This window comes from Macaca nemestrina, chromosome 7 (genome assembly GCF_043159975.1).
Source record: "Macaca nemestrina isolate mMacNem1 chromosome 7, mMacNem.hap1, whole genome shotgun sequence".
Taxonomy (NCBI): Eukaryota; Metazoa; Chordata; class Mammalia; order Primates; family Cercopithecidae; genus Macaca; species Macaca nemestrina.
The window spans coordinates 61,900,333-61,918,606 of record NC_092131.1 but is presented as its reverse complement, the minus strand read 5'-3'; the positions used below and the strand labels follow the sequence as shown (position 1 = coordinate 61,918,606).

Here is an 18,274-nt window from a genome sequence, read left to right as displayed (position 1 = left end):
ATTCACAAGGGAACAGTACAACATTAATGATTTGATGGATAGCTTGACTATCAGCTCTTGAAATAATTATGTTTTGTAAATAGAATTCATAAAGAACTTATCAGTAATTCTGTGATGTAGTAATGCATATGGAAAAACTAATACAGTGAGCATTGGCATGTAAACTTATTTTCTGCAGTGTTACTCAGAAACACACTATGCTATTTGGAAAATTATAATATTTTACAAAAGCAGTATACCCTCTTTATAAAGGTTTTCTTAGCAGCCATGCATTTTATATCTTTAGATCTCTGGTTTTATTTTCAGTCAGATAAATATTAAGATTTTTATGAATTCCCAATTGCAGTAGTCTCCTAAATCAGTTTCATAAAATAACCTTTATTATAGCCATGTAATTACATTATCTTAAGATAGTAGTGTAGAATATATTCCAAAATTTTTAGAAAAATTACTTGAGTGAAAGTGCTCGGTGTGCTTAATGTCTTTATGTTTTTTAGATTCATGACTAGGGTAATATGAAATTATTCCCCTCTCTCTGTCATGGGACCAGAACAGTGTTTGCCTTGAAGGCATCATGGAGTCAGAAAGAAAGAAGTTGTTCTAGGACCTGCTCTTACTTCCTTAAACCTCTCAAGCTAGTTTATTAAGTTGCATTTCCTGCAAATTTTTTCAAAAAGAAAGAGATTAATAGACTAGTAGTAATTAGGAGATGATTTGACATTTAAACAAGGTAACTACTTTAACTGTTTTCATAAATGTGTTTCATTTGTAACCTGAGTGAAGTTACATTATAGTCTCAGAAATATTTTTATAAATAATCTAGAAATTATTTGTTGAATGAAATGTAACTAGTTTACTTCTAAGAGAAAACATGCTATTGTAGTAAGAGATATGTAAACCATAGATTAGCACTGTTTGTGCTGTAAGAGATGAAAAATTAACTTGATAATGAAATATAGTTGGGTTTAATTCTAGTTGCACCACTTACTAATTGTGAAATTCGGCATAACCTAAATTTTCTTCCTAATCTGTGTTGTTATAGCTGTGATTCGGGTTAATACTATATTTAATAGGTTATTTATATAAGTGTGTTGTGATAAGCTGATATTTTATTGTCTCTTTGGAGATAGTATTTGGTAAATGGTAATTCTTGTTGCCATTGCTGCTATTATTATCATACAATCATGTTGAATTACTAAATTCTTTCATTGTCACATATTACCACTATAATGAAATTTGAACTTCCTTAATTTTGCATTACTACATATGTGTACCACATACAATATATATTGTATACATATTATCATGTGTGTAGTGGTCCATGTCTATGAATGTATAAACAAGATAAGAAAGATCTTGATGAGAAGTGGATAGGTAATGAATAAAAAAGTGATAGTAAAGATAAACTCGATGATAATCATGGCATTAACCTTCTTAACATTTCATTGGCTCCTGATTATCTACAAATAAATCTCAGATATCATTACAGGCCCTGGACATCCTTTCCACATGGTCCTACGCTGTCTGTGTATTCATATATTTCTTTACCCAAATCTTTAATAATTCAGATGCTCATTTAATAATTGCACAAAGGTTTTCTGATGGTCTAGTATGGGTCAGACACTAAGTATTGGGACAAGATCAATGAGTAACACAGAATTGCAGTTATATAACTTATTCTGTGGTCTTATAGAAGTTGACCTGCAGACAGATAAACGACACAAAATGATAAATGTTATAGCAGAGTCATAAACAAACTTATGTAGAAATGTTAAATTAATAATTACATTTACAAAGATAGTGTGTATATACGGTTAAGACTGACAGTTTAGTTTGATGTTCAGTGGTAATTCAAAGATTTTCAGGTAGGAAAATGAGAGAGTATGCAAGAGTGGAAGCTGGAAAGGTAAAATGGTTCTGTTATACTGATTTATAGTTGGAAGAAATTGGAGGCTACACAGATGTCCAATATCTGGATACTGTATTATATAAGTAGATGAAAAAAGCCTCTACAAATGTTAATAATACATTTGAGAAATAATAATGTATATATTTGTTAAAAATCCTTCGTAAAAAGGAACTGATAAATTCAGACAATGTGGAAATGTGTCTCAGATAAAAAGCCAGTGTCATTCACAGTGGTGAAACATTAGACTTACCATTAAAATAAGGACTTAAAAATAGATGATTGTTATTTCTACTGTCATTTAACGTTATTTCAAAATTACTATGCCATGCAATTAGTTCATAGAACAGAATGAGAATTATAATCATTGGGAAGGAGAAGCAAAATTTAATTATTTCTGGATGGTATGATTTATATTTGCTACCTTAAGAGTAAATTGAAAAATATATGAGAAACATTAAAATAATTCAATCAAGGGAATGGGCATGTGATTCCTATTAAAAACTATAAATAATGAATAATAATCAGTTAAAATATAATAAGATGTATCATTTGTAATAGCAATAAAATACATGCCACAAAACCCACAAGGGAAAACTAGAAAGGAAAATAATAATACATTTAATTACATAAAAGTTCTAACTTTCATTTATCAAAAACACCAACAACAAAATGAAGACAAAAGCAAAATATCAATGGTGGGACTGGGACACCAAGGGTAATAGTAAGGGATAAATATTCTTAACCTTTAAATCACTATGAAAAAGGCAAGTAGTCAAATAGTAAAAGGAGAAAGATATATTAAAACAGAGGTCTTGGCCAGATGCAATGGCTCATGCCTGTAAACCCAGCACTCGGGAGGCCAAAGCTGGAGGATCACTTGGCCCAGGAGTTTGAGAACAGACAGGGTAACAAACTGAGACCCATGTCTAAAGAAATAAAAGAATTATCCAGGTGTGATGGGGGCATGCCTGTGGTCTCAGCTATGTGGGAGGCTGAGGCAGGAGAATCACTTGAGTCCTGGAGATCAAGGCTGCAGTGAGCCAACATCATGGCTCTGTATCCCCAGCCTGTGCAACAAAGCAAGAGCCAGTCTCAAAAAAAAAAAAAAAAAAAAAAAGAGAGAGAGAGAGAGAGAGAGAGACATCCCCACAGGAAAAATAATAATCAATGGCCAAAAATCTTATTATGCTAAACCTAACCCATAATTAAATGCATATATATTAAGACAATATAATACCATTTAGACTTGTAAGATTAGCATACTTTTTTTAAGTGATAGTACTCATGAATGGCAAGGAAATATAAAAATTTGGAGGGAAATTTGGCAGTATTCATCCAAATTTCATATGTACACAGTCTAATTTTCTAAGTTTGAATCTAGTGATTTAGTTTAGAGATACATACAAGAGTACAACTATGTACATAAAAATATTCATCAGGAGCCACACAGACTGTGGGTAAGACTGTTGTCTCTAGACCCAGATTGCCTAAATGGAAGTTTCAGCTGTGTAACCTCAGGCGAGTTATTTGACCTCTCTGAGGCAGTTTCCCCATTCATAAAATGAGAAAAACAATCATATATACAACATGTGTTGGCTGTGAGGATTAAAAATAATATCAGATACTGAATAAAAATGACTTAGAAAAACAATCTACAGAGAAAAATTATAAATTTGACTAATAAAATTAAATTTCTCTGTGGATCAAAAGAAACCATAAAGAGAGTAGAAAGGAAAGCTGTGAATTTTAAGAAGACAAAAAATTTTTATCGTGTAAATTAACAACAACAAAAAAGACAACCTGAATAGAATTGGGTCAAAATAATTGTGTAATTATCTTCTGCTGCTTCCTCCTGTACCTGCTGTATACTTCCCTTTATTCTCCATACCACTGCTGTCTGACCCAGGGAGCTGAGACTTGTGGTATTGCATCAGTAGAATTTCCATGGCCTCCATTTTCATATGGATTTTAGCTGAGGAAGAACTGAAGACAGTAGGGAGGAAAAAAAAGTATTTATTCCTTTGGTTTCTTCTCTGGAAAGGTTACTTCAGGTTGTATTTTTCTGATGATGAAAGATTACTGCATTTCCCAAGGTTGCCAAAATTACACAGCTCCTTTTCTGAAACTCCTATTAGGTAGAATTGAAACTTTTTGATATTTTTCTCATTTCTTAAATTTATTGTATGGTATTAATGTAATATTCAGGGATATATTTTCGAGTTGAATTTCAAAGACACTCTGACTGTGACCATTCTGCTATTAAAAAATCTTAGGAGATTTTTAGTTCAACAATTGTATATTTTTTAATATTTATAACTTTGTAGCTGATTTTTTCATACATTTTTCCTGCTTTATAACACTATACTTTATCATGAACATACTCCCTTGTTTATCTTTGTGCATATACTAAACATACTTATTTTACATTACTGTTATAATTACTCTATCAAGTCTCTTTCTTTAGGTATATGTTCTGCATGTTGTATTTGTTGGGTCTCTGTTAATGTCTTGGCTTTCCTAAAAATTATTGATGACTCTTGATTATGACTTTAATATTCTGTGGTAAAATTCTTGAGGATGCATCTAAAGATCACTGTGGTGCCTTCTGTCTGCTTTCTAATTTTAGGTATTTCTAACAGCTTCTTTCTTTTTTTGTTCAGCTATCTTTTCTTTTTTTCTATTTTACAATTCAACTTTTATATTCGGGGGTACAGGTAGAGCTTTGTTACATGGGTATATTGCATGAAGCTGATGTTTAGGGTACGAATGACCCTTTCACCCAGGTAATGGGCATGGTACCCAATATGTAGTTTTTCAGCCTTTGGCCCCCTGTACCCTGTAACTACTCTCCCTTCTAGTAGTCCCCAAGGTCTATTTTTCTCATCTTTATGTCCATGTATATCCAATGCTTAGCTCCCACTTACAAGTGAGAACATGTGGTATTTGGTTTTCTGTAACTATGTTAATTTGCTTAGGATAATGACCTCCAGCTGCATTCATGTTGCTGCAAAAGACATAATTTCATTTTTTCTAGCTGTGTAGTATTCTGTTGTGTATATGTGCCCCACTTTCTTTATCTAATCTACTATCAATGAACACCTAGATTGATTCTATGTCTTTGCTATTTCTATGTCTTTGCTATTGTGAATAGTGAAGCGATGAACATACGATTGCATATGTCTTTTTGGTAGAACAATATATTTTCCTTTGAATATTTGTCTAGTAATGGGATTGCTGGATCAGGGTGTTCCTCCTCGTTTATAAGCATATTATACATTTAACAATTAAAAAGATAGATTTTCTATAAACATTCATTGGAAGCTTTAAACTGTATTTTTGATTGTTTTTATATCTAAATGTCAGGTAAGGAGAGATTTCTGTTCTTATTTTGTTTTTTACACATGATTAGGTTTTGACTTGTTATTTAATTTTTTTCTCTGAAGTTTTATCTGATTTGCATTGTGGTTAGAGTATATGTTCTGTACTATTTTCGATTTTTGGAATTTATTGAGATATTCTTTGTGGACTAAATAATTTTTAGTAATAAAAAGTAATATAATTATTTTATTAATACTATAATTTATTAATTTATTAATTTATTAATACTATATTTTATTAATACTTTTGGATTTTAAAATTCCAAAAGTACTATTTCATAGTAATTAAAATGATAGCCAAGTAATTAGATTAATTTTAAGTTTTCATAGTAAGCAATATTTTTTTCAGTAATAATCCCAGTATTATATTTACATTGCATTAATATGGCAATGATATAAAAATACATAGATGTGTTTTAGAAACTCAGTATTTTGTCCTTCATAGTTATCTCATAAAGTTTTGGTGGCTACCATAACCATTGTTTTTAGAAAACATTTGTAAAACTAATCTCTAGAGGCAAGACCTAAACAATAAGCAGGTTTAAAATATGACTGGAGTAAATACAGTTTGGTCCTATTACTTGTGATATAAATAATGCCTTTGAGAGAAAATAAAACAAAAATCCCTCTACTGTTAAACATTTTTGTGCTACATAAATGTTTAAAATATGTTGGTTTTAAGTAGACTAAAACTATTATATTTCTTGGAATACACACAACTTTATTAAAAATATTTTATGATGCTTTTGAGGATATTACATATTAAAATAGATTTTGCTGTGAAATTTTACCCTCAGAAACAATATTGTTATTGTGTTAATTTTTGAATAGTAATTAATAGGACTCAATGGCTGAAGTGTTTAAAACCATATTCAATCATATTTTCTCTATTGTGCCTATCCCTTAATTAGTCGAACCATAAGCATTAAAAAAGTATCTCACTAGTAGTGTTATATGGTTTTTGCTCCTGATCTAAATTTAAAACCAAACTGTGTGAGATTCTATAGAATGAAAAAGAAAAGAAAATTAACGGGAAGATTCAGTTTAGATGCAAATACAAGAACATTTGTTACTTTACTGTTATTTAAGTTCTTTGTGGAAATCATACACGTAGGCTATAAAATAATCCATAGAGCATTATAAAATGGTCTTCAGAAGTCAGCAGAGAAAGTTGTAATGGTAAGGTTGTTGAAAGTCTGACTCGGTAAGCCACTTGGGAATACAGACTATATATTGAGTAAAAATCTTTCAAAATAATGGAAACGAGACATTTCCATTTCCAAAGTCTGTCAACCTTGTAGTTTCATTGCACAAGGCAAGAATTTTTTTTTTTTTTTTTTTTTGTCTGTGGGAGTTGTATGGTGAAATCCCATGTATTGCTTTGCTTTGAAATTCATGGGCTAGTGGCCTAGCCAGCAGGTTAATGATGTGTAAAAGGCAATTGAAATCTCAATAAAATGGGGTTTCTATGTATAATGCAGGCAAATATAAGTTTATTGTTCACTCTAAATTGGACCCATGTACTGCCCATTTAGATAAAACTTAATCCCTGTCTGGGATTAGCAATTGTTTCATTGATCAGTGTCCATCTTTCTAAGGGTTGTGAATAAAATGAACAAATCTTAGCTGGTGTTAGCAAAATTTGATTGAGGAAAGTAATTGATGTTTCTCCAAAAGTTCACTTTTGAAAATAAAAATTTATCAAAGTTGAAATAGTAGAAATTGTTACTTGTATATTTTATTGCACTAGCTATAATTTGAATCTTAAATTTATTCCTGTTGACCTTGAATTGTATTTCTATGAGTTTATTTTCCTTGACTTTTTTATCAAGTAATCTGCTACTATACTGTGTCTCTCTGTTCAGAAATTCCTTTAGTTATCTGTTCAAATGCCTTGCTTCTTTACCAAATATTTTTGTTTGTCACATAGAAAATTTTTCTTAGGCACAGTTCTTTCACAACATAGGGATTTTTCTTTGCAATTTATTTATTTATTTATTGGGACAGGGTCTCACTCTGTCACCCAAACTGGAGTAGAGTGGCGTGATCACAGCACAGTATGACCTTGAACTCTAGACTCAAGTGATCCTCCTATATCACTGTCCCAAGTAGCTGAGAGTACAGGCACATGCCACCACACCTGGCTAATTTTTGTGTTTTTTTTTTATAGAGATGAGGTCTCTCTGTGTTGTCCAGGTTTGTCTTGAGCTCCTGGACTCAAGCGATCCTCCCTCATCAACCTCCCAAAGTGTTGAGATTAGAGAGGTGAACCACTGTGCCTGATCTGCAATTTTTTTTTTTTTTTTACACAATTTCAACCGAGTTTGAAATTGCAAAAATAATCAATAAAATTCTAAACATTCTTACCAAACTCAATATTGAATTATATTTTGGTCAACTTGCATTATTTTTAAAATTCTGTCTCTCTCTACATAGCCCACCCCCACTGCCACCACATGCATACACATCCCTTAATGTTGTTATCATTTCCTGAAGTATTTAACAAATGAATTGAAGACATAGTGCCCTTTTACCATTGAATACATAAATATAATTTCCTAAGAAGAAGAATATTCTTACATAGTCACAGTGTGCATTTTAAATAAGGCATTTTGTATTGATATCTGAGTATTATCTTATCCACATTTCATATTCAAATTTTGTCATGTCAGTTTACTTAATGCCCTGGTCCAGGATCCAATCCAGGATCAAGCATCACATTTAGTTTTTATGACTCTTAAATACTGTTACTGGAGGCTTTCTTTGTCTTTCTTGACTGACATTTTGAAAAGTTCTGGCAAGAATTTTTCTCAATTTGGGTTTATCTGAGTTTCTGTATGATTAGATTCAGATTATAAATGTTTGGCAAGAATACCACAGATGTGATAGTCTGCCTCCCTCAGTGTACTCCATCTGAAAGCACATGATGCCAGTTTATTCCAGTATTAGTAATGTTAACTTTGGTAATTTGATTGAGGTCTTTAAAATATAATATGGAAGTAGAAATTTTGAGATTCTGTAAATATCATATTACTAATCAAACTTTTACTCACTATTTATGGTATCTATTAATCCTTCTTCTAACTCTATAATTCCTTCCACATTTACTAGTTGCCATTCTACTCTATGGAATAAATTTTCCTTCTCCTTCCTCTATTTATTATTTAACTTCATAGTATCATGGACTCTTATTTTATTCAATGGATAACACAGTCCATTGCTATAATTATTTGTTTTCATAGTCAAATTATTCCATATTTGGCAAATGGGAGCACATTCAAGCTGCTTCTCTATGTCCCTTAGACAGGGTTGCATCACTATTAGACTTAAGATATGTTGCAGGCTCATCTACTTTTCCAATTCTAGCCTTGAAATCAGCTATTTTGCCAAAGGAGGCCTGCTTCATGTTTAAAGATAATGTTGCTTTGAAACCAATGTTTGGGCATTATGTGTGCTAATTGATGCTGGTGTGTCATTGCTTTTAGGCCCCATTAGTGAAATAAACCAAGATCTATGAAATATGCATGTTTGTTTTAACTGCTGTCTTTGCTTTTAGAACTACTCAGTGTATATAACTTATTTCTGTGTGGATATGAATGTGTGCATGCACATATCTATTTTTTGTCTCTCCATGAGTAGATAGATAGATAGATAGATAGATAGATACATACATACATACATACATACATACATACACACACACAAATATAATATATAAATATATGGATTGATATTGACATTTCCTACCTCCTTTCAACCACACAGAGTAAATTCTAGTCTGCCCAGTTTTCGTATCTGTAACTCCCTTCTCAAGCAATGAGAAACCTGGACCACATTATCATCAATGTTTTCACTTATTCAAGCCTAGAATACATGAAAATACTTTCAGAATTGCTAACCCACAAAACTGCAAAAAGTAAACTTACTACCTACAGTTTACTATATTTACATAGTTTTAAGTACATGGAAATTCACAAATTCTTATGTAATTAATTCCATGGCAAATGCACATATCTGTGTAACCCATCTAATATCAAAATATAGTACATATCCTGGCTGGGTGTGGTGGCTCACGCCTGTAATCCCAGCATTTTGGGAGGCCAAAGTGAGTGGATCGCTTGAGGCCAGAAGTTCGAGACAAGCCTGGCCAACATGGCAAAAACTTCATCTCTACTAAAAGTACAAAAATTAGCAGGGCATGATTGTGTGTGCCTGTAGTCCCAGCTACTCAGGAGGCTGAAGCATGAGAATCGCTGGAACCCAGGAGGCAGACGTTACAGTGAGCCAAGATTGCGCCACTTCACTCCAGTCTGGGTAATAGAGCAAGACTCTGTAGCAAAATAGATAGATAGATGATAGATAGATAGATAGATAGATAGATAGATAGATAGATAGATAGATAGATAGATAGATAGATGATAGATAGCTATAAATATATATATAGATGATAGATAGATATGGATATATAAATAGATAGTACATTTCCATGACCTGAGAAACATATTTTTTGCCCATTCCTACCCTATTGAGAAATACTTTTCTGACTTTTTTTAAATCATAGATCAGCTTACCTGTTTTATAACTTTATGAACTCCATAGTATCTTCTCTTTTGCATCTCATTTCTTTCACTCAGCCTCATCTTGGAGATTTATGCATGTACTATGTGTTCAAATATCAGTTTCTCTTTCATAGAATTCTGTTGTATCATTGTATGAATATGGCAATTTATCTTTTGTAGATTTGGTTTGTTTTTGCAATTTTGATCTATTTTAAGTACAAGCACAACCATTCTCCTATAAGTCTGTACACCTATTTTAGTTATGTTTAAACTATACACCTATTTTACTTATGTTTTTATTTTTCTTAGGTAAATACTTATGAGTAGAATTGCTAGGTCACAGGGTGTGTATGTGATGGACAGTGTAAGAAATAGTATGACAATAAGTTGGGCATGGTGGCTTATCCCTCTTATCCCAACATTTGGGAGGCTAATACAAGAAATTCACTGGAGAAGGCCAGGAGTCTGAGACCAACCTGGGCAACACAGTGAGACCCCATCTCTATAAAAAAAAAAAGATAAAAATTTAAAAAAAAACTGAAAATATTTGTTTTCTAAGGGATTGTATTATTGTGCATTCCAACTAACAAAGTATGAGTTTATGTTGCTCCACATTCTTGTCAACACTTGGTATTGTCAGACTTAAAATTTTACCAAGAGAAATAAATTTCTGTTGTTTATAAGCTATGCGGTTTATGGTATTTTGTTATAGTAACCTAAATTGACTGAGACTGTGTTGTTTTTTGTTTCTTTTCTACCCTAAGACAGCAAGGACATTCTTTGGTGTTTTCTTTGAAAAGCTTTATACTTTTAGTTTTTATGTTTATTTTTATGGTTATTATAAATTTTTTTCAAAGTTTTGAGGTAAGTTATTTTTTCAAATAGATACTTTATTATTCCAGCATTGTTTGTTGAAAAGATTTTCTTTTCCCCATTGAATTGCTTTTATGCCTTGTTAAAAATTGGGTGACTGAATATGGATGGGTCTATTTCTGGACTTATTATTCTGTCCAATCGATCTTCTTGTCTGTCCTTATGCTAATACCACATTTTATGGAGCACTGAAGCTTTACAGTGAATTTTAAAATCAGGTAGCTATAAATATTTTTCTTTCCAAAAATCCTTTGGATATTTTAGGTCCCTTGCATTTTCAAATACATTTTAGGGTCAACTTGTTAATTTCTACAAAGAAAGCCTCCTGAAATTTTGAGTGAGATTACATTGAACCTTTCAATTTATTTGGGAAGAATTTGCATTATAATTCTTCCAATACATGAGCATAGATCATTTGTTTAACTCTTTAATAGCATTCAGAAATATTATCTATTTTTTACAGTTGAAGCTGTGTACATATTTTTGATAAATTATCCCCAGGAGTTTTATGTTTCTTACATTATTGTAAATCTATTATTTTTAAATGGTATTTTTCACTGTCTGCTGTTAGTATATAGAAATACAATTGATTTTATGTATGTATTGACCATTTATTCTTGAATTTGATAAATTGAATTAGTAGTTCTGATAATTTCTTTATTGATTATGATTATATGAATAAAACACAATTTTTGGATATTTTAATGTGTTTTATTTCTTCTACTTGCCTTTTGACCCTGGGCTGAACATCCAGTACAATGTTTAGTAGAAGTATTAAATACACATATCCTTGCCATGTTACCATGTTAGGAGAAGCATTCAGCATTTCCCCAGTAAGCATGATGCTAATTGTGGGTTTTTCATACATACCTTTTTATTAGATTGAGGAATTTTTTCCCTCTCTTCTTAGTCTTCTGAGAGGGTTTTTTAAAATCATGAATGTATTTTAACTTTTATCAAATATTATTTGCTCATGCATTGAGGTGGTCATGTTTTTTTCCTTTATTCTATTGATAAAGTGAATTATATTGATTTTCAAATTTTAATTTTAATACTGAGATAAACCTCACTTGGTCATAATGTATAAACTTTTTTTTTTTTTTTTTTTTTGAGACGGAGTCTCGCTGTCTCCCAGGCTGGAGTACAGTGGCCCCATCTCAGCTCGCTGCAAGCTCCGCCTCCCAGGTTCACACCATTCTCCTGCCTCAGCCTCCCGAGTAGCTGGGACTACAGGCACCCGCCACCACGCCCGGCTAATTTTTTATATTTTCAGTGGAGATGGGATTTCACCGTGTTACCCAGGATGGTCTCGATCTCCTGACCTCGTGATCTGCCCGCCTCGGCCTGCCAAAGTGCTGGGATTACAGGCGTGAGTCACCGCGCCCAGCCATAATGTATAAACTTTTGATTTATTGTATAGGCAGAATAAAACTTCAAGGATGGCCACATCCTAATATTTAAAACCTGTAAAACTTTAAATGGTAAAAGGGACTTTACATATGTGATTGATTATATTAGGGATTTTGAGATAGGGAGGTTATTCTGGATTATCTAAGTGGACCCAGTATAAACACAGGGCCCTTATAAGAGGGATGTAGGGGGATCAAATTCAGAGAGGAGACGTGACCAAGGATAGGGAAATTGGTGTGATGGAGGGCACCACAATTCAAGGAATACAGGCAGGCGCTAGAAGCAGAAAAATAGAAGAAAATGAATTGTCCTTTGCGGCCTCTAAAAAGAATGCAATTCTGCTAAAAACCCACTTTGAATTTCTGAACTCCAGAACTGTAAGATAATATTAAATTTGTATTGTTTTAAGTTACTGAGATTTTAGCATTTTATTATAATTTTTGCAATTATACCCATACTCATAAGGGATATTGTTCTGTACACTTTTTTTTAGGTTTTAGTATTAAGGTTATGATGACTCACTAAGCAAATTTGGAACATTTTTTCTTTTTTTACCGGAAAAAGTTGGTATAAGATTGGTATTATTTCTTTCTTCAATGTTTGCTAAAGTCTGTTTTGGCCTGGATTTCACTTTGTTGGAAGATTTTTAAAGATAATTTATTCAATACAGTGTTTTTCAACTTTATCAGCTTTAGAGCTCAATAAAACACAGATCAATAAGCCTCGCTCCTAAAGTTTCTGATTCAGTAGATCTGGGTTAGGGCCTGAGAATTCGTCTTTCTGTCATATTCTCAGGTAAGGATGCTGCTGCTAATCCAGCAATAATATTTTAAGAACCACTGCTTTGCAAATACAGGAATTTTTAATAAATTATATTTTTCAAAGTTCTTTCATGATAGTTGTCTAATGTATTGGCTAAAGTAGGTGGAAATGTGTCCTTATTACTTTTAATAGAATCCATAGTGATATCATATTTAAATTCTTGATACTGATAACTTGCATTTCTTCCATATGTCCTTAGTTTTTCTAGTACATTATCGATTTTATTGTTCTATTAAAAGAGTCAACTTCTAGCCTTGTTGATTTTCTCTATTTTTCTCAGGTTTCTCTTACATTGATTTCTGCTCTTATCATCATTATTTCATCTTGTACTTATTTTGGATTTTCTTTATTTATTATTATTATTATTATTATTATTATTTTTGCATCTTAAGATGTAAGCCTAGAGTATTCACTTCAGACCTTTCTTCTTTTCTAACATAAATATTTAAAGCTATGTATTTCCCCTGAGCACTAATTTATTGGCATCACTCAAATCTTGATAAGTTGTATTTTCATTATCGTTGTGTTAGAAATAATATTTGATTCATATTTCTTAGTCTGTTTCTGCTGTTCTAACAAAATAGCATAAACTGGGTAATTTATAAACAACAGAAATGTATTTCTCATAATACTGAAGCCTGGAAAGTCTAAGATCAAGGTGCTGGCAGGTTCAGTGTCTAGTGAGGGTTCAGTCTATGCTTCCCAAATGACACCTTGTTGCTGTGTCACCTGGAAGCGACAAACTCTGTCTTCACATGGTGAAAGGGATGGAAGGGTAAATGGGTCCTAGCTAGTTCCCTCCAGCTTTTTACAAAATCTCACAATCCCACTCACGAGAGCTTCACCCTCATGATTTAATCACCTCCTGAGGGCACCACTTCTTAATACTGTTGCATTGGGAGTTAAGTTTTACTATTTTAGAGAGAACACAAACATTCAAACCATAGCACATGTGTTATTTAGAAAGGCTTTGTTTAATTTGCAAATATTTTGACTTCTTCTGTCTATTGTACTTTTATTGATTTCTACTTTAACTGGATTGTCAGAGAACAAATCAAGTAAAATTTCAATCTTTAAAATTGATTGGGAGTATTGTGTTACAGCATATAGTTTATCTTGAATGTTGCATGTACACTTGAAAAAATATGTATTTTACATCTATATTTAATGTGCTACATATGTCGTTTATAGCAAGGTAATGTTCAGATATTCTATATCATTACTAATGTTTTGTTTAATTGATGAATCCGTGAGAGAGGGCATTAAAATGTCCATATTTGTGAATTTATCTATTGGTCTTTTATATTCTTTTAGTTTGTTTGTCATATGTATTTGGAAACTGCATTAATCATGTATATATTCATGACTGCTGCATCTTATGAATTTACCTCATTATTCTTAGATCTCTTTTTATCTTTGCTGATGCTCCTTGCAGCAAAGTGTCATTTATTTGATATTAATATGGCAGCCCAAGCTTTCTTATGCTTGCTGTTCACATGGCATATCATTTTCCACACTTTTACTTTCAACCTATACCTGGCATTATATTTAAAACACATCTATATCACACAGCATATACTTAGGTTTTGTTATTCGATCCAGTGTAGAAACCTGTTTTTTAATTGTTGCCTTTAATCCACTTACATGTAAAACATTTATTGATTTTATTGAGTTTACCATTTGCTCTCTCTTTCTTGTTTCTCTCACTCACTAATTTTTCCTCTATTCCTGCTGCTACTGTGTATTCTATTGAGTTAAATACTTTTTCTTCAGTACTCCATATTTATTCTCCATATTTATTCTTATTCTCTATTGAGTTAAATACTTTTTCTTGAGTACTCCATATTTATTCTTTCATTTATTTTATGCCTCTTTATATTACATATAGTTATAATATAAATATAATTAAGTATATAATATATTTGTAATATAAATATAACTAATATGTTTATAACAAATATAACTAAATATATATTACAATATAACTATATAACAGATAGTATATATTATAATACATAACTTATATATAATATAATAAATATATAATATATTTATGTTTAGTTATATGTATATTATTACTATATAATATATAGTAAGTTATATTTATATTATAATGTATTATATCATATATAGTATATATAATATAAATATGTATTTATATTATAAATATATAATGTATATAGTTATAAATATATAATATAAAGAGGCATAGCTAAAATATAACTAAACATATATATATTTATAATATAAATATAAATATATAAAAATATATATATTTAGTGTTCCCTCTAGGGATTGTAATATTCTCAATTTGTCACAGTCTAATTGAAAGTTAATATTGTATTACTTCAGGTAAGATATAAGAATCCTACAACAGTATAGTTTCATATACAATCTAAACTCTGTGCTATTTTTATCACATATGTTATATCTACATACACTATAAACTTTACAATATAGTGGTATATATGTGTTTGTCCACTTGTTATGTCTTGTAAAAGAAATTAAATAAATCTATACCTATATCTGTATCTATGGACATACTCTTTTATTTTTACTAACATATTTATCATTTCTGATTTCTTTATTCCTATAAATTCAAGTTGGTATGTAGCATTATTTCCATTCATCCAGAACAAACTTTAACATTTCTCTCAGTGCAGGTCAGCTAGCAACAAATTACCTCAGTTTTATCTGAAATGTCTTTATTTATTCATCTGAAAATGTCCTTACTTGAACTCCTTTTTTAAAGACAATTCTTGCTGCACAAAAAATTCCAGGATGGCCACATTTTATTTCAACACAATTAATATATATATTTTATTGTAGTCTGGATTATATTTTTTCATTTAATCAGCTGTCACTTACGTTTATCTATGTGTAATGTGTACTTATTTGTATGTTTGCTTTGAAGGATTTTCGTTTGTATTTAACCTTAATAGTTTAATTCTGTTGCACTTAACTATGATGTTCTTTGATTACCCTGCTTGAGGCTTGCTGAGCTACTTGATTCACAAGTTTATGTTTTCACTGCATTTGAGAAGATTTGAGCAATTTTTTTCTTCCAAATATTTCTGCCCTTTATACTCTTTTCCTTCTCATATAAACCCCAATTTTCCTTAAAATAGACTGCTTTATATTATGCCCTCAGTGACTGAAACTCTCATCATTTATTTTCAATCATTGTCTCATTGGTTTTCAAGTTGGATAATTTCTATTGAGCCATCTTTTTAAGTTCATTTATTTTTTTCTTTTGTCACTTTCCATCTGCTGTCAGGCTTATATAGTAATTTTTTTTTTTTTTTGAGACAAATTTTCACGCTGTCACCCAGGCTGGAGTGCAATGGCATGATCTCAGCTCACTGCAACTTTTGATTCCTGAGTTCAAGTGTTTCTCCTGCCTCAGCCTCCCGAGTAGCTCTCATTACAGGCATGTGCCACCACACCAGGCTGTTTTTTGTATTTTGAGTAGAGATAGGGTTTCACCATGTTGGCCAGGCTGATCTCCAACTCTTGACCTCAGGTCATCTGCCTACCTTGGCCTCCCAAAGTGCTGAGATTATAGGCATGAGTCACTGCATCTGGCCATAAATTTTTCATTTCAGATATTGTTCTGGAAAAATTCTAGAATTTTAAATTTATTGTACAGTTTTATGTTCTTGTTGAAATGTCCCATCTGTTCATTCATTATGATTATATTTTTTCTTAAGTTTTTAAACATATTTAAATAGCTACATTAAAGCTTTTGTCTGCAAACTACAATATCGGACTCATCTCATGATTATTTTTAATTTCCTTCTTTTCTCTTGAATGTGAATCACATGTTTTTTGGTTTCTTAGTATGTTTTATAATTTTTGAGGGTTTGTTGGACATTGTTGATGAAAGATTGCAGAGAATATGAATTGTGCTATCTCTTTTAAAAATTTGTTCTTGTAGGCAGTGAAACCACTAGCAGCTTATTTTTTTCTGGTTGTCTGGCTTGTTCTTATTCTTTGATTGGATGGATCTATTACTGTTTTGAATTTAGTCCTAGTGGAGATCCTTATTCTAGGACATGATTTTTTCCTAAAGGTTGGCATTCACTGGTCTCAACTGAATGCCTGAGATGCTCATTGAAGTCTCTCACCTACAGGTAGACTGGAATGTTGATGTCTTCCAGAACTGCTTGACCTCTGGTATCTCTAGTTTTATTTGTGTATATGCACCCTTCCTTCAGGAAAGCACCCACAGTGATTACTCCATGAAGTGTTCTGGGACATGCACTCTTGTCTTCTTAAATAGACTTGTCTGCAAATTCCATTCACCTCAGCAAAACTGGAACTCCTATCTTTGATACCTTATCTTATCAATAACTGTACTCAGCTTGGGCTTCATTTCTCTGCTTCTTTGCAGAAAAGTACCCCCAGGCAGAAGGTCAGGGTGATCAAGGAACAATCAAGCGATTGCTGTTTTTATGTTTTTCTTCTTCCAAGTATAATAATCCTATGCTGTTTGTTATTTGAAACAACAGTGCTTGACTTCATATATTTTTCCAGTTTTATAATTTTTTGCTTCTCATAGTAGAGAAAATTCAGTATTTACTGTTCTGTTGGTTGAAAGTAGAATTTAAGTAAGAATTTTTAAGCAATTTATGAAAAGGGGCACTGATTATTTGGTAATATAAAAGCAATGTCTTTGGATGTAACATATTTTAAATATATGTCTATTGACAAGAGAACAATCAACATCCCTAATTTCAATGTAAGCAGATTAAGGAATAAAAGGAATAATTTACTACAACTCTGATTCATTGAAGCAAAATTTAAAATTACTCAACTAAAACTTTCCTTGATGTTTTTATTTCTTTCTTTATTAGTTAGGAGCTACACAGCTATTGCATGTGGTTCAGTTTAAGTAGGGTAGGAAATGCTATCATACATTTTGTTTCATTTAGCCAGCAGCATGTTTCAAGCAGAAAAGGTATATAATGTCACTTGTCTACACAGAATCACTTGGATTATATGTATGCAAAAAGAGTTCCTCAGGTTTGTATTACTGTTATAAACTTTGATTTATTCAGTGATATTAGTGCTTAAGCACTAATGCATTCCATTTGCAAAATACTGCCATTTAAACCTTCAAATGGATATTCCATGTATCCATCAAACCATTAGTGATGTTATTCTCCTTTACCACTTTTGCATGTGGGCTTCAACCCTTCAAATATGTGCCATTTGAATTACATTAGAATACTTATGGGTGGGTTATTAAAATTTATTTCTTTTTTAATAGGTAGTGTGTTAGCTTAGATTTATTTATAAATAATTGTAAATCCTTTGTTGGA

General features: G+C 31.6%; 1 long non-coding RNA gene across 1 annotated transcript in view; it reads right to left on the bottom strand.

Annotated features, from left to right (window-relative positions):
• Positions 1-3,804: 3,804 nt before the first annotated feature.
• Positions 3,805-18,274, bottom strand: part of LOC105481885 (uncharacterized) — a 105,587-nt gene continuing 91,117 nt past the window's right edge. The window contains exon 4 of the long non-coding RNA XR_987243.2: positions 3,805-3,892. This is a non-coding gene — a long non-coding RNA (uncharacterized lncRNA). The remainder of the gene's footprint in view (positions 3,893-18,274) is intronic.